A 13,204-nucleotide genomic window follows, 5' to 3' on the forward strand; every position below is an offset into this window, starting at 1 on the left:
TTTTTATGCAGCATATCATTGGTTAAAAATCAATTTAGAGAGTAACTTAAAAACTCCTCAAAGGGCAGCAATTATATTCAGAAGCAATAAAATCATAAAAATATACTAACTATTGGAGTGGTACATTAAAAAAATGGATGGTAACAATGAACATGATGTAATGGGAAATGATACAAAGAAAACCTACTGAGGGGGACATTAAAGTGTGGGGTCTGCTGCAAGGTCTTAATAGCGTGATGTGGGAATAGAGAAAATTAGAGAGTAAGAGACAGAAGGCTCTGCTGGCTCAGTGTATCTATCTGTTTACTTACAACACTTCCTTTCAAAAACCTCTTTGTCATAAAGGTTATGGAAATGTGAAACCGGGATAGAGCATAAATAGACGGCTGTATCAAAAATAAGGAAAAATAAAAGAGAGGTCAAAATATTAAAATTCAAGATCACGTTAAAGGAGCCACAGATGTGACAGAGATTCCTAGTAAACAAGGGCAAGAAGCAACATGAACATGGTATTTGCTATGCTGAAAGAATATCTAGATGCACATTGTTAGTTAATTAGTTAATATTTTGGTCCCAAAGCAAAGAGACTTCTCTGATGGACTCTTACAGAGGCAGCACATGTTCTCTGATTGCACTGTTACCTTAAAAAAAAGGATACAGATTCTTCAAGTAACATCATTACATCTCTTGATGTTCAGGTATCATTTTCTTTCCTTTACCCTGCTCATCCATTCTAACAGACATATATTGGCAAATATGTTTAATTATAAAAGATTGGTATCCTTGACGTGCAGGAATTTGTCTTAATATTACTTGTTAATACTCTTCAGTTTTGTTTTTGTTCTTCTCGCATATTCAGCCATATTCACTCTTTTGTCTATGTTTAAATCTATAGGGTGTCCCAAAAAATGTACACACATACTTTAACAGCTGATAGCTCAATTTGAAAATAAAATGTATTTTAATAAATGCTGCCTTTATAATTACTCAAAGTGTGTGTATACATTTTCAGAAATATATATATATTCTTTTAATTTTTTTAAATTTCTGATCAGTCAGCCAGTCATAAATCATATACATGATTTATGACTGGCTGACTGACCAGAAGAATGGCTTGTTTATGAGGAAGAAAACCACCCAAATCTTAAAATGTAACTTCCTGTGTTGAATATAAAATCTATTTCTTGCAATGACAAACATTCACTTGCCAGTGTGCCAATTGGCCAAATGGGAGATTTAGAAGCAGTAGTCTTCCAGAAAACTACTGTCTCAAGGCTTATAATTGACCTTTGTGATATTTATTATAGTTCAGTCTTCTCGCTTCCAAGCTTTCTTTAAACTCTGAAATGTTGGGACTATGCTAATCTCAACAGGGACTTTTTTAGCTTTAGCCTTCCCAGATATAAGAGTGTATTTGCATAGCATGAACTTTATAGTGAATCTTATAACTCCTCAGATGTCTTAGGTATATTTAAAAATGAGTAAAATCCATCTCGTAAAACTGAGATGGAAAATTAAAGAAAATTTTGATTTTCACTAATACTAAACTTAAAAGGCATCATCTTGGTAGAGCAAGAAAAGTTATAAAACTCATTCACATATTTATTGATCATGATCCCTAAGTGGCTAATCTTACATTGGGAAATAGTAATGAATATTGATTTTTAATTTCATTTGTTTATGCATGTCCTTACTTCGTTTACTACCTGTGACACCTGAGTATAATTAGTGTAATTTATGGGGAAAATTAAATAATATGAATTAGAAACACTATAAGGAAATCAGATAAAAAGAAATGGATGAGCCCTAACTGGTTTGGCTCAGTGGATGGAGTGTCGGCCTGCGGACTGAAGGGTCCCAGGTTTGATTCCGGTCAAGGGCATGTACCTTGGTTGCAGGCACATCCCCAGTAGGAGGTGTGCAGGAGGCAGCTGATCGATGTTTCTCTCTCATTGATGTTTCTAACTCTATCCCTCTCTGTAAAAAAATCAATAAAAATATATTTTTAAAAAAAGAAATGGAGGATTTAGTAAGGGGAGAAAGGTTTTAATCAACGTTTTTATATATAATTTTTTATTTTAAAATGTGCTTTAAATAATCTCATGCTCATAATTTTAGAAACTATATGTAACCTTTATCAAAGAAAACTACAAAGCAGTCATGATAAAGTGACTAGACAAGAAAATTGGGAGAGAGACAGGCACTATAATCTGACATTATGGTTGATATTGTTCCTGGTTGGATTAATTAAATGTGATTGTTAAACCATTTTTATCTGACTCATTGATTGGATGATTTATATGAATATGTTTCATAAAACATTTTTATGAGTGTATGATAAATAATCCTTCTCACCAATGATTTTTTCCTATAAATCTGGATATTTATTTAAGTATTGGATAGCTCTAAAGAGATGAAATCAATGTTGGCCTCTTGATAGATTTTTATATCACTGGTAAGCAAGATTCCTAAAATCAACTGGGAAACAACCTATATTTTCTATTTCCTGAAATATTGTATGAACTATTCATTTAAAATCATTAAAAAAGTTATTTGTTAAGTGATCTGTGTACATCACCTATTTTGTAATTCTTTTTTAAAATTTATCTTTATTGTTGAAAGTATTACAGATGTCCTCTTTTTTTTTTTGACCCCTCCTATCCCTACTCACACTGCCCTCCCAGGCCTTCACCACACTATTGTCTGTGTCCATGAGTTATGCATATATGCATAGATATTTTTTTGGTTGATCTCTCCCTACCCACCCACCCACCCCTGCCTTCCCTCTGAGATTTCTCAGTCTATTTCATACTTATATGTCTTTCTATCTATTTTGTTCATTAATTTATTTTTTTCATTAGATTCCATATTTGAGTGAGATCATGAGGTACTTACCTTTTTCTGATTGGCTTTTTCACTTAGAATAATACCATCCAGATCCCTCCATGCTATCTCAAAGGGTAAGAGATTCTTATTTTTTACAGCTGCATAGTATTCCATGATGTAGATGTACCACAGCTTTTTTATCCACTCATCTCCTATTGGGCACTTGGGCTGTTTCCAGATCTTAGCTATTGTAAATTGTGCTGCTATTAACACAGGGGTACAATGGAATAAAGACAGCCTCTTCAATAAATGGTGTTGGGAAAATTGGACAAGGTCATGCAAACAAATGAAACTAGACCACCAACTTACACCATACACAATAATAAACTCAAAATGGATAAAAGACTTAAATGTAAACCATGAAACCATAAAAAATTCTAGAAGAAACCATAGGGAGCAAAATGTCAGGCATGTCTCATAGTAATATGTTTGCTGATGTATCTCCTAGGGCAAGGGAACAAAAGAAGAAAATAAACAAATGGGATTGACTACATCAAAATGAAAAGCTTCTGCACAGCAAAAGAATTGTAATTCTTTATCAAACTTTTCAATTATTCCATTATTATTTGTAAATTTTGTTATCTTTCTTATTCAATTTTGGCCATTTATGTTTTTCTAGAAAATTAAAAAATTCAATACATTTTAAAAATGTATGTCAGCATAGAATAGTATTCCTAAAATTGGGTTTTTGAAGATACAGGGTTCAGGAATTAACAGGTATGCTAAGAAGTAAGTTCCTTTCTTAATAAAGTAAATTGGCATAAGAGGCAAATTAAAAATCAGCAATATGTACTAATCTATTTTTTTTGTCACTCTGATTAAAAAAGGAGAGGCTATAGACCCCGACCTGTTTTTTTATTTAAATTCTTTATTGTCTAAAGTATTACATATGTCTCCTTTTTCCTCATTGACCTCTCCCTGGCTGCTCCCATCCCCCAGCACATTTCTCACCCCCCTACTGTCTGTGTCCATTGGTTATGCTTATATGCATGCATACGAGTCCATTGGTTGCTCTCAACCACCCCTCTCACTCTCCCCTGCATTACCTCTGAGGTTTGACGGTCTGTTCCATGCTTCTATGTCTCTGGATCTATTTTTGTTTATCAGTTTATGTTGTTCATTATATTCCTCAAATGACTGAGATCACCTGATATCTATCTATCTAATGGACTATCTAATGGACTCTGACTGGCTTATTTCACTTAGCATAATGCTCTCCAGGTCCATCGATGCTGTTGCAAATGGTAACAGTTCTTTCTTTTTTATAGCAGCACTAGTGGCCCAGTGCATGAAATTTGTGCACGGGGGGTGGGGGAGTTTCTTCAGCCCAGCCTGCACCCTCTCCAATCGGGGACCCCTTGGGGGATGTCTGACTGCCGATTTAGGCCCAATCCCTGTGGGCCTAAACCGGCAGTCAGACATCCCTCTCACAATCTGGGACCGTTGGCTCCTAAACACTCACCTGCCTGCTTGCCTGATCGCCCCTAACTGCCTCTGTCTGCCTGCCTGATTGCCTCTAACCCCTCTGCCTGCCTGATTGCTCCTAACCTCTCTGCCTGCCTGCCTGATCACCCCTAACGGCCATCCCCTGCCAGATTGATTTCGCCCCCCATTATCCTCCCCTGCCATCCTGGTTGCCACCAATGGCCCTCCCCTGCCAGCCTGATCTTGCCCTCAACTGCCCTCCCCTGCTGTCCTGATCTCACCCCAAACTGCCCTCCCCTGCAGGCCTGATCTCACCCCTAACTGCTTTCCTCTGCCAACCTGATCTTGCCCCCAACTGCCCTCTCTGCCTTGGCCCTCACCAGCATGGCTTTGTCTGAAAGGAAGTCAGACATCCAAAAGATGGCCGATGGACCCGGTCTAATTAGCATATTACCCTTTTATTAGTATAGCTAGATTAATAGGATATGATTGCTTAAATGGGGGGTGGGGGGGAGAAGCCTTTTTCAACAGGAGGAGATGCTCTTGGCAGACAAAAATACATAATCCCTATATCTGGACTGATAGCCAGCCATATGCACTGTACTGCCAAACTGGTCATTAAAAAATTATACCACTTTCTTACACTTTACACCAAACAGCTGTTGCCCTTAAAACCCCTCCTCAGCCCCACCTTAGGTTCTGCCTTCACAGTTCACACAGATTAGGTTCTAATTGGTCGGTTTCTATGCCAGTCAGTGTCAAAAGCCCCGCCTCCTAGGCTGCCATTGGCTCCTCACTGTTCATCCAGATTTGGTTCTGATTGGTTGGTTTCTATGCCAGTCAGCATCAAAAGCTCTGCCTCCTAGGCAGCCATTGGCTCCTCACTGTTCACCCAGATTTGGTTCTGATTGGTTGGTTTCTATGCCAGTCAGCATCTCCAGGCATATCTCCAGGGCTGATCAGAGAGGCAGGGCTGATCAACAGCCCCCGTGGAAGCCTGCAGAGAAAGAGAGGTGTGGCTGCTGACCAGGCCCAGAGAGAAAGAGAGAGGCAAGGACTGATCAACAGCTGCCACGGAGGCTACAGATAAGACCCTGCTTCTCTTTCCAGGCCTCTCTCCAGGCTTGATCCACAGCCCCCTTGGCAGTCAGTGCTGAGTTGCCATGCTCACCGAGGCGGCAGTCATTGCTGGGTTGCCATGGCAGTCGAGCCTTCGGTTGTTACGGACCCTGGGGTTTTAAATATTAGGATAGTATTCCATTGTGTAGATCAGTGGTTCTCAACCTTTCTAATGCCGTGACCCTTTAATACAGTTCCTCATGTTGTGGTGACCCCCAACCACAAAATTATTTTCATTGCTACTTCATAACTATAATTTTGCTACTGTTCTGAATCGTAATGTAAATATCTGTGTTTTCTGATGGTCTTTGGCGACCCTGCTAGCGGTTCTCAATCTGTGGACCATGACGACCTGCATTCACTCCAGCAGTGCAAGAGGGTTCCTTTTTCCCCACATCCTTGGCAGCACTTGTTGATTTGTTGATGATGGCCATTCTGACAGGTATGAGATGGTACCTCATTGTCATTTGGATTTACATCTCTTGGATGATTAGTGACTTTGAACATGTTTTCATATGTCTCTTGGCCTTGTGTATGTTCACTTTCAAAAAGTGTCTATTTAGATCCTCTGCCCATTTTTTGATCAGATTGTTTATCTTCCTTTTGTTAAATTGTATGAGTTCCCTATATGTTTTGGAGAATAAACCTTTATTGGAGGTAACATTGGCAAATATGTTCTCCCATGCAGTGGGCTTTCTTATTGTATTTTTGATGGTTTCTTTTGCTGTGCAGAAGTTTTTTATTTTGATGTAGTCCCATTTGTTTATTTTTTCCTTAATTTCCATTGTCCTAGGAGTTGTTTCAGTAAATATATTGCTACAACGTAAGTCTAATATTTTGCTGCTTATGGCTTCTTCTAAGATTTTTATGGTTTCTCATCTTATGTTTAAGTCCCTTATCCATTTTGAGTTTATTTTTGTGAATGGTGTAAGTTAATGGTCTGGTTTTATTTTTTTATTTATTTTTTGCATGCATCTGTCCAATTTTCCCAACACCATTTATTGAAGAGACTGTCCTAACTCCATTGTACACTCTTGCCTCCTTTGTCAAATATTAATTGAGCATAATGGCTTGGGTCAATTTCTGGGTTCTCTGTTCTGTTCCATTGGTCTATATGTCTGTTCTTGTGCCAGTATCAGGTAGTTTTTGAGAATAGTGGCTTTGTAATATAGCTTGGTATCTGGTATTGTGATCCCTCCAACTCCACTAGTCTACCATATCTTCTGGAAAATCCTTGTGTCAAAATATCTCCTTATTTTGTGTAGCCTGGTATTTCCCCAAACCTACTTAAACATTGATATCTCTACCACCACAAAAAAAAAGTTGCTTTAAAAAAAGTTGCTTATAAGTATACCATAAAGCAATACTTTGTAGGACAATGGTTTGAAAATATTAGCATACCGATATGAAAAGGGATTTTCCATATTCATTTATCTATTTTTATATATTGCTTTTGTAATTACCAACAAATGTGCAGACATTACAAAATATATCCTATATAATAAAAGACTAATATGCAAATCAACTGAACAGCTGAACAAATGGTCGCTATGATGCACACTGACCACCAGGGGGCAGATGCTCAACACAGGAGCTGCCCCCTGGTGGCCAGTGTGCTCCCGCAGGGGCAGCGCTGTTCAGCCAGAAGCCCTGAACTGGGCTCACAGCTGGTGAGTGCAGCAGCATTGGCAGGAGCCTCTCCCGCCTCCGTGGCAGTCGGACATCCCCTGAGGGCTCCTGGACTGCAAGAGGGCACAGGCAGGGCTGAGGGACCCCCAAGTGCATGAATTTCGTGCACCGGGCCTCTAGTAAAATCATAAATGTGAATAAAGTTTGTTAAAATCTTCATTTTTCTCCCTCCATTTGTGCTTCCTGCTATATATTTATAAATGGAAGAATTATTCACATATTTTTCATCTTAATTATCAAGTAATATGTTAGTTTACATATATGAATTTTGTCCTAACTGTGGAATTTACTGCAGCATTTGTGTTATTTTTTAAATTTATTTAAAATTTCTTCAAATTCTTTTCTTTGATTTCCTATTTGAAACAATAATAACGTGAGACTATTTCTTTTCTTAATTAAATAGTGAATGGAGACTTCTTATTTCAACTTTTTACATTAATATCCAGTTTGGTGCACTATAACTATAGATTATACCTATATAAATATGACTTTTAGAAGCTTATTAAAGTATTCTATGTAGCCTATATTCTATATAATCAGGTTTGTAAATATTTGCAAAAATATATAGTCTTTCCTTTAAAAGTAAAATATTAAATATGAATTAGTTCATTATGTAAATAATTTATCCATTACACAACCTACATTCAAAAAAAGCATATGAGATGCCTTGGTTGTGGTTGTTCCAAGTTAAAATAATAATAAAAAGAAGCATGAAATATTAAAGAATTTGCAAAGGAATATTATGGTTAATAATTACATTATTTTAAACTTCCATAAAATTACCTATTTTGCCTGTTTAGTCTGTCTAAACTTTTTTTAAAATATGTTTTTATTTATTTCAGAGAAAGGAAGGGAGAGGGAGAGATAGAAACATCAATAATGAGAATCATTGATTGGCTGCTTTTTGCATGTCCCCTACTGGGGATCAAGCCCACAACCCAAACATGTGCCCTGACCAGGAATCAAACAGTGACCTCCTGGTTCATGCCACAGTGCTCAAACAACTGAGCCACACTGGCCAGGCAATTCTGCCTAAACTTTAAATATTTACTAGGAACAATTCAACTATAGTGACTTTTCCTTCTTTTATTTATTTTTTGTTGAATTGATAATGATTATTTTTTGCTTTAGATTGATTGATTCATTAATTCAGTCAACAAATATTTAATAATTGTCATATATACTCCACACTTTTATGAGTACTGTGGATATATTAGTTAATTAAAAAACAAGAAGTCTCTGTTCTCATTGAGCTCACTTTCTAGTATCATGGTACCATCTTTGATGTTCTGATATATTTGACACTAAAAGATAATGAAAGATATGTATTAATTTTGGTTTGTTCTTTCATTAGTATACCTACTAAGTATAAGTTATCAACTTTTAACATTTTCACTTCTGCTTTCTTAAGTGTGTATTGCCTGGAAAAAGTTTACTTATACTTTGATTTTCACTTCTTTCTCCCATTTCTTTGTTATCTCATTAATGGAGAATACGCCATTCCTGTATACCCCAGATATTAATATTCATTCTGTTTTTATCTGTTTATTCTGTTCAGTCACTATTTATTGGTACACAACCTCTTGCAAACAGCTTTCAATTTCTGGGGATAGAGGTTGTGAAACATATCCAAGGTTCCCACTTCCCTGGAGTTTTCTTCGATGTGTGGAGTGACAGATCCCATTTTAGATATTAGTAAGTGCTAAGAAGACAATAAAGCAGTTGAATGAGATAAAGGGGCTGTGAGATCTTCTAGATAAGTAAGCAGGGAAGGTTTCTCTCAGGTGGTATTTGATCATTTCTGGATGAATATCCAGTCCTGGGAGGATTTAAGAGAATAGTGTTCTGGGAGGGGAAAGAATATGTTCAATTTAGGAATTCAACGATATGATAATGTAATGCATAGAGCAAGTGGAAATGAGGTTAGAGGGTATGCAGGATTCAGGCTTTTGATTTTGCAGTGTGAGTAACATAATGTTAAAGTAATATTGCTCCTGCTGTCAAGCATCCCCTCAAATCCAAGAACAACCAGTGTGAAGGAAGTAACCTGTCATTCTAGATAATAGACCTATTATGCAGGACATGCAAAGGTGGCCAGCACTGATTCTTCCATTGTTAACCAATCTCCTACCATAATATTACATGAACAAATGCTAAGAATTTCTTAGGACAATTTCTATGAAGAAAATAAGGAATTTTATAAAGAGGGTGCTCTTTATAAGGGTTTCCTCTTCCATTCTCATAGGCATAGACTTGTCACTCCCTTCCAGCCCTGAAATAAAGTTTACAACACCAGGCTCAGAAAGATTGACAGTGTCCTGTGATTGGAAAGGCACTTCCTGAAAACTACTTGAAGGCAAGAGAATGGCTGGATAAAGAATGTTCTGAGGTTTTAGGAAGATGGCAGCCGGTGGGATCTCCCAGTGAGAAAGAGAGTGTGAGAGAACAGGGAAGCGAAAGGGGAGTGTGTGGACATGTGGTGTGTGTGTGTGTGTGTGTGTGTGTGTACGTGTGTGTGTGTGTGTGTGTGTGTGTGTGTGTGTGTGTGACAGTAAGATCCTGCAAGACACTCATAGATGGGGAGTCCCCACTATCACTGCAAGCAGTCCCCGGCTGCAGTGCTGGCACAGAAACCACACCATATTGGTGGGCAGAGCTGGCCCTGACTGTCTACGCATGGGGCTCCCACCAGCCACTCCTCCCAGGCACCTGAGCCAGCCCCCGACTCTTGGCACACACAGCTCCGACCAGCCTGTGGCTGCTGCGCCACCCAGTTCCCCAAGCCGGCCCCTGGCTCTTGGCGCATGCAGGCCTTTAGCCCGCCTATAAAAGCTACGCCACCCTATACCCTGAGCCCGTTTTTGATTGTTGGGGTGTGCTACACTCCCTCCAAGCCCACTGCCACAGCTCAGGCCCTGCATAACTCAGTGACTGGACCCTTCAGTGATAGCAACAATGGGGAGATAAAAAGCAACCTCCAAAGGAAAGAAAAGGAGGAATCACCCTGCCTAAAAAAGGAACTAAATAAAAAGGAGGCATTCAATATGTCAGGAAAAGAATTCAGAACAATGATCATGGAGTTCATAAGCTGCATGGATGAGAAAGTCAACAACCTATGTAAGAATCAAGAAGAAATCAAAAGTGATATAGCTACAATAAAACACATGATGCAAAAGTTCAACAATAGACTAAGAAGCAGAGGACTGAATTACTGAACTAGAGATAGGCTAGAGAAACAAGCCAATCAAAACAGCAACTGGAGAAAAAAATTAGAAAGCAGGATAGCCCAAGGCAGTGGTCGGCAAACTCATTAGTCAACAGAGCCAAATATCAACAGTACAACGATTGAAATTTCTTTTGAGAGCCAAATTTTTTTAATTTAAACTTCTTCTAATGCCACTTCTTCAAAATAGACTCGACCAGGCCATGGTATTTTGTGGAAGAGCCACACTCAAGGAGCCAAAGAGCTGCATGTGGCTCGTGAGCCGCAGTTTGCCGACCACTGGCCTAAGGGAACTTTGGGACAACATGAAATGAAGTAACATATGTATAATAGGGGTGCCAGAAGGACAAGAAGAGCAGGAAGGATTAGAGAACCTATCTGAAGAAACAATGACAGAAAACTTCCCTGATATGGGGAAGAAAAAAGTCACACAAACACAGAGTCCCAAACAAGTTGAATCCCAAAAGACCTACCCCAAGACACATTGTAATTACAATGGTAAATGTTATCAACAAAGAGAGAATCTTAAGGGCTGCAAGAGAGAGACAGAGAGTTACCTACAAAGGATCTCTCATCAGATTACCAAATGATTTCTCAACAGAAACACATCAGGCTAGAAGGGAATGGAATGAAATATACAAAGTAATGCAAAGCAAGGGACTGAGTACAAGAATACTCTATCCAGCAAGGCCTTCATTCAAAATTGAAGGGGAAATTGGGAGCTTCACAGACAAAAAAAGGCTAAGAAAATTTATCAATACCAAACCAGCAATGCAAGAAATGCCAAAGGGACTGTTGTAAAAAGGAGGGAAAAATGGGGGGAAGAAGGAACATGAGCACAAAAAAATTAAAATAGCTACAAACAAGTACCTATCAATAATAACTTTAAAAGTAAATGGATTGCCCTGGCTGGTTTTTCTCAGTGGATAGAGCATCGGCCTGCAAACTGAAGGGTCCCAGGTTCAGTTCCGGTCAAGGACATGTACCTTGGTTGCAGGCACATCCCCAATAGGGGGTGTGCAGGAGGCGGCTGATCGATGTTTCTCTCTCATCAATGTTTCTAGCTCTCTATCCCTCTCCCTTCCTCTCTGTAAAAAAAAAAATCAATAAAATATATTTTAAAAATAAATAAATAAAAGTAAATGGACTAAATGCTCTAATCAAAAGACATTGAGTGGCTGAATGGATAAGAAAATATGACCCATTTATATGGTGTCTACAAGAGAACCACCTCAGAATAAGAGACTCAGACAGACTGAAAGTGAAGGGATGGAAAAATATCTTTCAGGTAAATGGAAATGAAAAAAAAAAAAAAGCTGGGGTAGCAATACTTATATCTGACAAAATACACCTCACAGTGAAGGCCATAACAAGAGACAAGCAAGGCCACTTCACAAAACTAAAGGGATCAATATAACAAGAGGATATCACTTTGGTAAACATATATGCACACAATGCAGGAGCACCAAAATACATTAAAAAACTTCTGAAAGATAACAAGGGAGAGATTGACAGCAATAGAATCATAGTAGGGGACTTTAATACCCCACTGTCATCATTATATAAATCCTCTAGACAAAAAATCTGCAAAGAAACAGCAATCCTATATGACTCACTAGATCAGATGGACTTAATTGACATCTTCAGAACATTTCACCACAAAGCTGCAGAATATACTTCTTCTCAAGTGCACACAAGCCATTTTCAAAGATAGACCACATATTGGGTCACAAGCAAAGTCTCTCCAAATTCAAGAAGATTGAAATCATATGACACATCTTCTCAGAGCACAATAGCATAATATTGGAAATCAACTACAATAAAAAAAATTCAAACACTTTGAGGCTGAATAGCATGCTATTAAACAATGATTGGGCTACCAAAGAGATCACAGAAGAAATTAAAAACATCCTGGAAATGAATGACAATGAACACACAGCAATCCAAAACCTATGTTGTGAAGAGCGGCTGTAGCATTTGGACAGGATCAAGCTTCGGACTGACTTGTGGCAAAGCCACATACAAGTCCCAGCTTGGAAGGCAAAGCCCTCCCAGCACAATTATAGCCAAAAGGCTATGGTTGTAAGCTTGACCTTGTAGTCCAACCCTGCAGTCCTAGGTAGCTAAGGGATGTGGGCTGCAGGAGGTGACGCAAGTGCTGCCAAAACAAGGCTTGATAGAGTTCAGAGGATGGCAACAACAGGAAAGAAGCAGATTTGAAATTCCCAAGAACATTGTAAACATCTTGTCCTTGTTTTGCTTTGTGTGATCTGACTATAAAATAAAGCTTTGGCTTACAGGCTATATCACTGTTTCCTCATCCAGGCACAGTGATCCTACCTAGCCCCAACTGTATTCTCTTGTCTGTCTTCTTTAATCCTTCACTGCCTCTCCTCAGGTTCACCCCTGGCCATGCTGGACACTGTTCACTATGGGACACAGTGAAAGCCTGAGAGGGAAGTTCATAGCTCTTTAGGCCTAACTCAAAAAACAAGAAAAAATGATAATAAATTATCTAACTCTAGAACTTAAAGAATTAGATGTAAAGCAACAAGAAAAGCCCAGAGTGAGCAGAAGGAAGGATATAATAAATATCAGAGCAGAAATAAATGACATAGAGACCAAGAAAACAATACAAAAGATCAATGAAAACAAGAGCTAGTACTTTGAAAGGATAAACAAGATTGATGAACCTCTAGCCAAGCTCACCAAGAAGCAAAGAGAGAGGACCCAAATAAACAAAATCAGAGATGAAAGAGGCGACTAACATTAGACCCCACAGAAATACAAAGGATTATAAAAAAATACTATGAAAAACTCTATTCCAACAAATTGAACAACCTAGAGGAAGTGTACATATTC

This window comes from Cnephaeus nilssonii (genome assembly GCF_951640355.1).
Source record: "Cnephaeus nilssonii genome assembly, chromosome: 6".
Classification (NCBI taxonomy): domain Eukaryota; kingdom Metazoa; phylum Chordata; class Mammalia; order Chiroptera; family Vespertilionidae; genus Cnephaeus; species Cnephaeus nilssonii.